Source organism: Arachis stenosperma, chromosome 5 (assembly GCF_014773155.1).
Source record: "Arachis stenosperma cultivar V10309 chromosome 5, arast.V10309.gnm1.PFL2, whole genome shotgun sequence".
Taxonomy (NCBI): domain Eukaryota; kingdom Viridiplantae; phylum Streptophyta; class Magnoliopsida; order Fabales; family Fabaceae; genus Arachis; species Arachis stenosperma.
Genome location: NC_080381.1, coordinates 86,050,731 through 86,060,337, shown reverse-complemented (window position 1 = coordinate 86,060,337; position 9,607 = coordinate 86,050,731). Strand labels below are relative to the sequence as shown.

The window sequence follows — 9,607 nt, the reverse complement described above, 5'->3', positions numbered from 1 at the left end:
CACCCCTAAGAGCTTATTCATCCAAGTAGATCCCTCACACAGGAGCACCACAGACACATGTCTTAAGATTAAAAACCATTGGTGCCTAGCCTTATTGCTTATTATTTTTCTTTGATTCTTCCACTTTCATTGTTATTTCCCTTTCTCTTATTAGGATCTTGTTATTTAGCTAGTCTCATGGGGTATGTTCAAAGCATATGATTCAGGACAGATAGTTGTCTTCCCACCTTGTGGTTGAACCAACTTAGCTAACTTATGACCACACCACAAACTCAGGAACTTACTCCATAGTATGAACTCTACTCTGGTCTTTTATAAAACACTCATTCTCTTTTCATTTGATTCAAAAGGGACAAGCATACAAGTAAGCAAAGTAAGGATGCAGTAATGACATTCAGACTAGAAAACACAGCCTTAATCAATAAAAAGTTTAAAAGACAGATTTGACATGCTTATTCACAAGGAGCAAGCACACACACATACAAAGAAAATAGAAGACAATCATGCAAATTAAAGTGCTGGAAATAAGTAAGAGGAGAAAGGAACTTTACCACCTTGTATTTTATCTTCATTGTTGTTGCCCTTTTCCTCCTATTCTTTCCCTTCCCACACCAGACATAGAATGATTGCTTATACTCAAGCAACAATTAAAACAGTGGTGATGGGGTCCATGATGGATCATGAATGTCTTAGAATAAAGTGTGAGTATGCATGTGTTTCAGCAAGCAAGGTTAAGGATACAATAAAGACACAAGAGATACAAACAGAGACATTTTGATTGCATTAATAAGTGGTGTTGGCATGGTACTTGCATGAAAGTTAAGTGGCAACACCAAACTTAGTGTGCCACTATCAATTTAGAATGTTGCAAGTACCCAGTGAAGATTGAAAATCAAATTGTTGCATAGCAACACCAAACTTAGAATGCAATCATATGCCAAATTATTGAAAATAAACTAAGCAAAGCAAGGAAATGTTACCTACGGTTGGGTTGCCTCCCAACAAGCGCTCTTTTAATGTCATTAGCTTGACATGTTGTTCATGAATTTCTTCCTCTTCTTCCAGTTTGTTAAGAGGAATGAACTCAAGAGGAAAGAGGAGCCAGTTAATGCCCCTTGTTTTGAGTGCCTCTCCCCAGCAAGCATTCTTTTGTTGTTAGCTTGTGTAAACTTGCTTGTTGGGGTAGGGGTGGGATGGCTTTTGGTTGACCTTTTCTTCTTCATGGATATTGTCCTTCTTTTCTTGGTCACCATCCTCTTTTTAGTGCTCATGTTGATTTCCTTCACCACCTTAATTTCAATACTTGGGTGTTGTATGATGGTCAAAGCATCCTCTTCATCAAGAGCTTCTTGAATTGGTGGTTCAATGAACTCACCCTTTATGCAACTCTCTGTTTCATTGGAGTGTGGGCTCCCTTGATTGACTTCCTCCCTTTCTTCTACATGATGTTGCATTGAGTCTTTTGGTAGTGAGTTTTCATGTTCCTTTGTCCCCACTAGTAACCTCTGTGGGTATGGAGCCTTAGGCTTATATATTCTCACAACCTCCTCTTCCTTCATATGAATCTCACTTGGTATGGTTTCCTCTTTTTCTTGTTCTTTTGATTCCTCCCTTGGGTTTGCCATGGTACCACTGAGAGAATGGTGGGTAGTGATTTGCTTTGATATATATCCAACTTGTGTCCCAAGCTCCTTAATGGCAGCCCCCCGGTTTTGCATACTAGACCTTACTTCCTCCTGGAAAGTTCTCATGTCTTCAGATTCTTCCAAGAGAATTGCCAGTAGGTTCTCTATCCTTGATAGCTTATCCTCGAGGGGAGGGTGTGCAGCTGGGTTGGAATTTGGAGGATGAGGGTGGCTATTTTGTGAATGGAATTGGTTATTTTGTGGTTGTATGTTCTGAGAGTGGTATGACTCTTGTGGGTGATGATATGGGTTTTGTGGACTGTGAGAAGAATTTTGTGTGTAATGCAATGGATTGTGTGAGTGGTGAGATGAATTATATGGATGTGGGAAGGAATTTTGTGTTGAGGCATATCCAAGTGTTGAAGGGTTTTGATGCGGAAAGCTAGAAGGTGAGGTTGAATAATTAAAGGATGATGGCTCTTGATGAATGGGGTGTGAATAAGTGAAATCTCTTTGGTTTTGATCTTCCCAGGCACAGCTTGAGTAGTGATCAAAGTCATCAAAATATGGACCATTTTGTGACCCTGGGAAGCACCCTGTTTCATGTTCTTGATATTCCAAACCACCATTATCATAATAGCATGAATTATTTTATGGTGGTGAGAAGTATCCCAAGTAACTTGATTGACCAAAAGATGATCTATACTCCATTTTTCTTCAAATTACTCTGTATCAAACAACAATCACCAAGATAAAAGAGATTGGAATTCCCCTTGTCACAAATGAAGAAATTCCCAGTAAGGCAATATCACAAACAGTTAGTTAGCAAAAGAAAATAAAGAAACAAAAGAAAACAAAGATAAAAGAAAAGTGTCTACTCTAGTAAATCAATCAACCGGTAGTTTGTTAATCACAATTAATCTCCGGCAACGGCGCCATAAACTTGATGCAGGTGGAAACTTGTTGGTGGACGAAATTGTGATTCATCAATGTTGTATTCTTTGTTGTTGTATGGAATAATTATAATGGCTCTTTACTATGTGTGGACACAACTCCGTTCAACTTAACCAGCAAGTGTACTGGATCATCCAAGTAATACCTTACGTGAGTAAGGGTCGTTCCCACAGAGATTGTTGGTATGAAGCAAGCTATAGTCATCTTGTAAATCTCAGTCAGGCGGATAATAATTAATTATGGAATTTAGAAAATCAAATATGTGTAAATAAACATAAAATAAAAATAAAGTTACTCATGTAATTCCATGGTGAGAATTTCAGATAGGTGTATGGAGATGTTGTGTTCCTTCTGAATCTCTGCTTTCCTACTGCTCTCATTACAGTTTTCTTACATCATTCCTTTCCATGGCAAGCTATATGTAGGGCATCACCGTTGTCAATGGCTACATCCCATCCTCTCAGTGAAAATGGTCCAAATGCTCTGTCACAGCACGGCTAATCATCTGTCGGTTCTCAATCAGGTTGGAATAGAATCCCTTGATTCTTTTGCGTCTGTCACTAACGCCCAGCCTTCAGGAGTTTGAAGCTCGTCACAGTCATTCAATCCCAGAATCCTACTCGGAATACCACAGACAAGGTTTAGACTTTCCGGATTCTCATGAATGCCACCATCAATTCTAGCTTATACCACGAAGATTCTGATTAAGGAATCTAAGAGATATGCGCCCGGTCTAAGGTAGAACGGAAGTGGTTGTCAGTCATGCGCGTTCATAGATGAGAATGATGATGAGTGTCACGGATCATCACATTCATCAAGTTGAAGTGCAACGAATATCTTAGAATAGGAATAAAGAGAATTGAATAGAAACAGTAGTAATTGCATTAAAACTTGAGGTACAGCAGAGCTCCACACCCTTAATCTATGGTGTGTAGAAACTCCACCATTGAAAATACATAAGTGAAAGGTTCAGGCATGGCCGAATGGCCAGCCCCCCAAAACGTGATCAATAGTCTCCTAAGATGAAGAATAAAACAAAATTGAGACCAAAGATCTCTAATACAATAGTAGACTATCCTATTTATACTAGACTAGCTACTAGGGTTTACAAGAGTAAGTAATTGATGCATAAATCCACTTCCGGGGCCCACTTGGTGTATGTTTGGGATGAGCTTGATCTATCCACGAGCTGAGGCTTCTTTTGGAGTTGAACGCCAAGTTGTAACGTGTTTTGGGCGTTCAACTCCGGGTCGTGACGTGTTTCTGGCGTTTGACTCCAGACAGCAACATGAAACTAGCGTTGAGCGCCAATTTACGTCGTCAATTCCCGAATAAAGTATGGACTATTATGTATTGCTGGAAAGCTCTGGATGTCTACATTCGAACGCCGTTGAGAGCGCGCCATTTGAAGTTCTGTAGCTCCAGGAAATCTATTTCGATTGCAGGGAGGTCAGATTCCAACAGCATCAGCAGTCCTTTGTCAGCCTCCTTCTCAGAGTTTTGCTCAAGTCCCTCAATTTCAGCCAGAAATTACTTGAAATCACAGAAAAACAAACAAACTCATAGTGAAGTCCAGAAATGTGAATTTAACATAAAAACTAATGAAAACATCCCTAAAAGTAGCTTGAACTTACTAAAAACTACCTAAAAACAATGCCAAAAAGCGTATAAATTATCCGCTCATCACAACACCAAACTTAAATTGTTGCTTGTCCCCAAGCAACTGAAAATCAATTAGGATAAAAAGAAGAGAATATACTATAAATTTCAAAATATCAATGAATATTAATTCTAATTAGATGAACGGGACTTGTAGCTTTTTGCTTCTGAACAGTTTTGGCATCTCACTTTTTCCTTTGAAGTTCAGAATGATTGGCTTCTCTAGGAACTTAGAATTTCGGATAGTGTTATTGATTCTCCTAGTTAAGTATGTTGATTCTTGAACACAGCTACTTTTATGAGTCTTGGCCGTGGCCCTAAGCATTTTGTTTTCCAGTATGACCACCGGATACATAAATGCCACAGACATATAACTGGGTGAACCTTTTCAGGTTGTGACTCAGCTTTGCTAGAGTCCCCAGTTAGAGGTGTCCCGAGCTCTTAAGCACACTCTTTTTGCTTTGGATCACGACTTTAACCACTCAGTCTCAAGCTTTTCACTTGGACCTGCATGCCACAAGCACATGGTTAGGGACAGCTTGATTTAGCCGCTTAGGCCTGGATTTTAAGTCCTTGGGCCCTCCTATCCACTGATGCTCAAAGCCTTGGATCCTTTTTACCCTTGCCTTTTGGTTTTAAGGGCTATGGCTTTTTCTGCATGCTTTTTCTTTTTCTTTCTATTTTTTTCACCACTCTTTTTTTTTTTTCACAAGCTTTTGCTTTTTCACTGCTTTTTCTTGCTTCAAGAATCAATTTCATGATTTTTCAGATTGTCAATAACATTTCTCCTTATTCATCATTCTTTCAAGAGCCAACAGTTTTAACATTCATAAACAACAAGATCAAAAATATGCACTGTTCAAGCATTCATTCAGAAAATAAAAAGTATTGTCACCACATCAATATAATTAAACTAAATTCAAGGATAAATTCGAAATTCATGTACTTCTTGTTCTTTTGAATTAAAAACATTTTTCATTTAAGAAAGGTGAAGGATTAATGGAATTATTCATAACTTTAAGGCATAGTTACTAAACACTAATGATCATGAAGTAGAGACACAAAACATAAATGAACATATAATATAAAAATCGAACAGCAGAAAGAAATAAGAACAAGGAATGAATCCACCTTAGTGGCGTCTTCTTCTTGAAGGACCAACAATGTCCTTAAGCTCTTCTATGTCCCTTCCTTGTCTTTGTTGCTCCTTCCTCATTGCCCTTTGATCTTCTCTTATTTCATGAAGAATGACGGAGTGCTCATGATGTTCCACCCTTAATTGTTCCATATTGTAGCTCAAATCTTCTAAGGAAGTGTTGAGTTATTCCCAATAGTTGTTGGGAGGAAAGTGCATCCCTTGAGGCATCTCAGGGATTTCTTGATGATGAGCTTCCTCATATATCTCTTGAGATCCGTGGAAGGTCTCTCTTGCTTGCTCCATCCTCTTCTTGGTGATGGGCTTATCCTCTTCAATGGGGATGTCTCCTTCTATGATAACTCCAGCTGAGTAACATAGATGGCAAATAAGGTGAGGAAAAGCTAGCCTTGCCATGGTGGAGGGCTTTTCGACTATTTTGTAGATTTCATTGGAGATGACTTCATGAACTTCTACTTCCTCTCCAATCATGATGCTATGAATCATGATGGCCCGATCCACAGTAACTTCAGATCGGTTGCTAGTGGGAATGATTGAGTGTTGAATGAACTCCAACCATCCTCTAGCCACAGGCTTGAGGTCCAGTCTTCTGGCTTGCCTTTGGAGTCTCTTTTCCATTGAGCTCCTTCCACACATATGTCCATTAGGACTTGGTCCAACCTTTGATTGAAGTTGACCCTTCTAGTGTAGGGGCGTTCATCTCCTTGCATCATGGGCAAGTGGAACGCCAACCTCACATTTTCCGGACTAAAATCTAAGTATTTCCCCCGAACCATTGTGAGATAATTCTTTGGACTCGGGTTCATACTTTGATCATGGTTCTTAGTGATCCATGCATTGGCATAGAATTCTTGAACCATTAAGATTCCGACTTGTTGCATGGGGTTGGTTAGGACTTCCCAACCTCTTCTTCATATTTCATGTCGGATCTCCGGATACTCATTTTTCTTGAGCTTGAAAGGGACCTCCGGGATCACCTTTTTCTTTGCCACAACATCATAGAAGTGGTCTTGATGGCTTTTAGAGATGAATCTTTCCATCTCCCATGACTCAGAGGTGGAAGCTTTTGTCTTCCCTTTTCCTTTTCTAGAGGATTCTCCGGCCTTAGGTGCCATTGATGGTAATGAAAAACAAAAAAGATTATGCTTTTACCACACCAAACTTAAAATATTGCTCGCCCTCGAGCAAGAGAAGAAAGAAGAGGAGAAGAAGAAGAAGAAAATATGGAGGAGAGTTAGGGGAGATGGATTCGGCCTAGGTATAGAAGAGGGGGTGTTGTTGTGTGGAAATGAAGTAGAATGGAAGGATATATATAGGGAGGGGAGAGGGTGTAGTTTTGGTCATTTAGGGTGGGTTTGGGTGGGAAAATTTTTTTGAATTTTGAAGGTGGGTAGGGTTTAGGGGGAAGAGTGGATGGATGTGAGTGGTGAAGGGGGTAATTGGGAAGAGATATTGAAGTTGTTGGGAAGTGTGATATGGGGAAGAGTGTTATAGGATTAGGAGGTAAGGTGGGAATATGTTAGGTGGGGATCCTGTGAGGTCCACAGATCCTGAGATGATCCTATGGGGTCCACAGATCCTGAGGTGTCAAGGATTTACATCCCTGCACTAATTAGGCATGTAGAATGCCTTTGCACACCATTCTGGCGTTTAAACACCAAGATGATGCACACTCTGGGCGTTCAACGCCCATGTGTAGCATGTTTCTGGCGTTGAACGCCAGTTCCATGCTTGTTACTGGCGTTCAGCGCCAGCTTTCCTCAAGCCACATTCCTGGCGTTCAAACGCCAGAATGTTGCTTGTTTCTGGCGTTCAGCGCCAGATTCATGCTCTATTCTGGCATTGAACGCCAGCCAGATGCTCCTTACTGGCGTTGAACGCCAGTATGTCCTCCCTCTAGGGTGTGATTTTTCTTCTGCTATTTTTGATTCTGTTTTTAATTTTTATATTTTTTTTCGTGACTCCACATGATCATGTACCTAATAAAACACAAAATAATAATAAAATAAAATAAAAATTAGATAAATAAAAATTGGGTTGCCTCCCAACAAGCGCTCTTTTAATGTTATTAGCTTGACAGTGGGCTCTCATGGAGCCACAAGGTGATTAGGTCAATGTTGTAAAACTCCCAACACCAAACTTAGAGTTTGGATATGGGGTCTTAACACCAAACTTAGTGTTTGGTTGTGGCCTCCCAACACCAAACTTAGAGTTTGACTGTGGGGGCTCTGTTTGACTCTGTACTGAGAGAAGCTCTTCATGCTTACTCTCCTTTGTCACAGAGGGATGGCCATGTGCCTTAAACACAAGGTAGTCCCCATTCAATTGAAGGACTAATTCACCTCTGTTGACATCTATCACAGCTCCTGCTGTGGCTAGGGAAGGTCTTCCAAGGATGATGCACTCATCCTCTTCCTTCCTAGTGTCTAAGATTATGAAATCAGCAGGGATGTAAAGGCCTTCAACCTTTACTAACACGTCCTCTACTACTCCATAAGCTTGTCTTAATGACTTGTCTGCCAATTGTAATGAGAACAAGGCAGGTTGTACCTCAATGATCCCCAGCTTCTCCATTACAGAGAGTGGCATAAGATTTATCCCTGACCCCAGATCACATAGAGCTTTTTCAAAGGTCATGGTGCCTATGGTACAAGGTATTAAGAACTTGCCAGGATCTTGTCTCTTTTGAGGTAAAATTTGCTGAATCCAGGTATCTAGTTCACTAATGAGGAAGGGAGGTTCACTTTCCCAAGTCTCATTACCAAACAACTTGGCATTCAGCTTCATGATAGCTCATAAATATTGAGCAACTTGCTCTCTAGTCACATCTTCATCCTCTTCAGAGGAGGAATAGTCTTCAGAGCTCATGAATGGCAGAAGGAGATTTAATAGAATCTCTATGGTCTCTATATGAGCCTCAGATTCCTTTGGATCCTTAATAGGAAACTCCTTCTTGCTTGAGAGACGTCCCAGGAGGTCCTCCTCATTAGGATTTTCGTCCTTCTCCTCCCTTGTGCATTCGGCCATATTGATTACATCAATGGCCTTGCACTCTCCTTTTGGATTCTCTTTTGTATTGCTTGGGAGAATACTGGGAGGAGTTTCAATGACTTTCTTACTCAGCTGGCCCACTTGTGCCTCCAGATTTCTGATGGAAGATCTTGTTTCACTCATGAAACTGAAAGTGGCTTTTGACAGATCAGAGACTAAGTTTGCTAAATTAGAGAAGCTTTGTTCAGAATTCTCTGTCTGTTGCTGAGAAGATGATGGAAAAGGCTTGCTATTGCTCAGCCTATTGCGTCCACCATTGTTAAAGCCTTGTTGAGGCTTTTGTTGATCCTTCCATGAGAAATTTGGGTGATTTCTCCATGATGAGTTATAGGTGTTTCCATAAGGTTCACCCATGTAATTTACCTCTGCTATTGTAGGGTTCTCAGGATCATAAGCTTCTTCAGAAGCTGCCTCTTTAGTACTGTTGGATGCATTTTGCCATCCATTCAGACTTTGAGAGATCATGTTGACTTGCTGAGTCAACACTTTGTTCTGAGCCAATATGGCATTCAGAGCATCAATTTCAAAAACTCTCTTCCTCTGAGGCGTCCCATTATTCATGGAATTCCCCTCAGAAGTGTACATGAATTGGTTATTTGCAACCATGTCAATGAGTTCTTGAGCTTCTGCAGGTGTTTTCTTTAGGTGAATGGATCCACCTGCAGAATGGTCCAATGACATTTTCGAAAACTCAGATAGACCATAATAGAATATATCTAATATGGTCCATTCTGAAAATATGTCAGATGGACACCTTTTAGTCAACTGCTTGTATCTTTCCCAAGCTTCATAGAGGGATTCACCATCTTTTTGCTTGAAGGTTTGAACATCCACTCTAAGCTTGCTCAGCTTTTGAGGAGGAAAAAATTTATCCAAGAAAGCCATGACCAGCTTATCCCAGGAGTCCAGGCTATCTTTAGGTTGTGAGTCCAACCATATTCTAGCTCTGTCTCTTACAGCAAAAGGGAAAAGCATGAGTCTGTAGACTTCAGGATCAACTCCATTCGTCTTAACAGTCTCACAAATCTGTAAGAACTCAGTTAAAAACTGGTAAGGATCTTCATATGGAAGTCCATAAAACTTGCAGTTCTGTTGCATTAAAGCAACTAGTTGAGGCTTAAGCACAAAATTGTTGGCTCCAATGGCAGGAATGGAGATGCTT

General features: G+C 40.3%; 1 non-coding gene across 1 annotated transcript; it reads left to right on the top strand.

Moving 5' to 3' along the window:
* Positions 1-9,184: 9,184 nt before the first annotated feature.
* LOC130984478 (small nucleolar RNA R71) lies at positions 9,185-9,288 on the top strand. Its single transcript, XR_009088413.1, has one exon. It is a non-coding gene; the product is annotated as a small nucleolar RNA R71 (small nucleolar RNA).
* Positions 9,289-9,607: the final 319 nt, after the last annotated feature.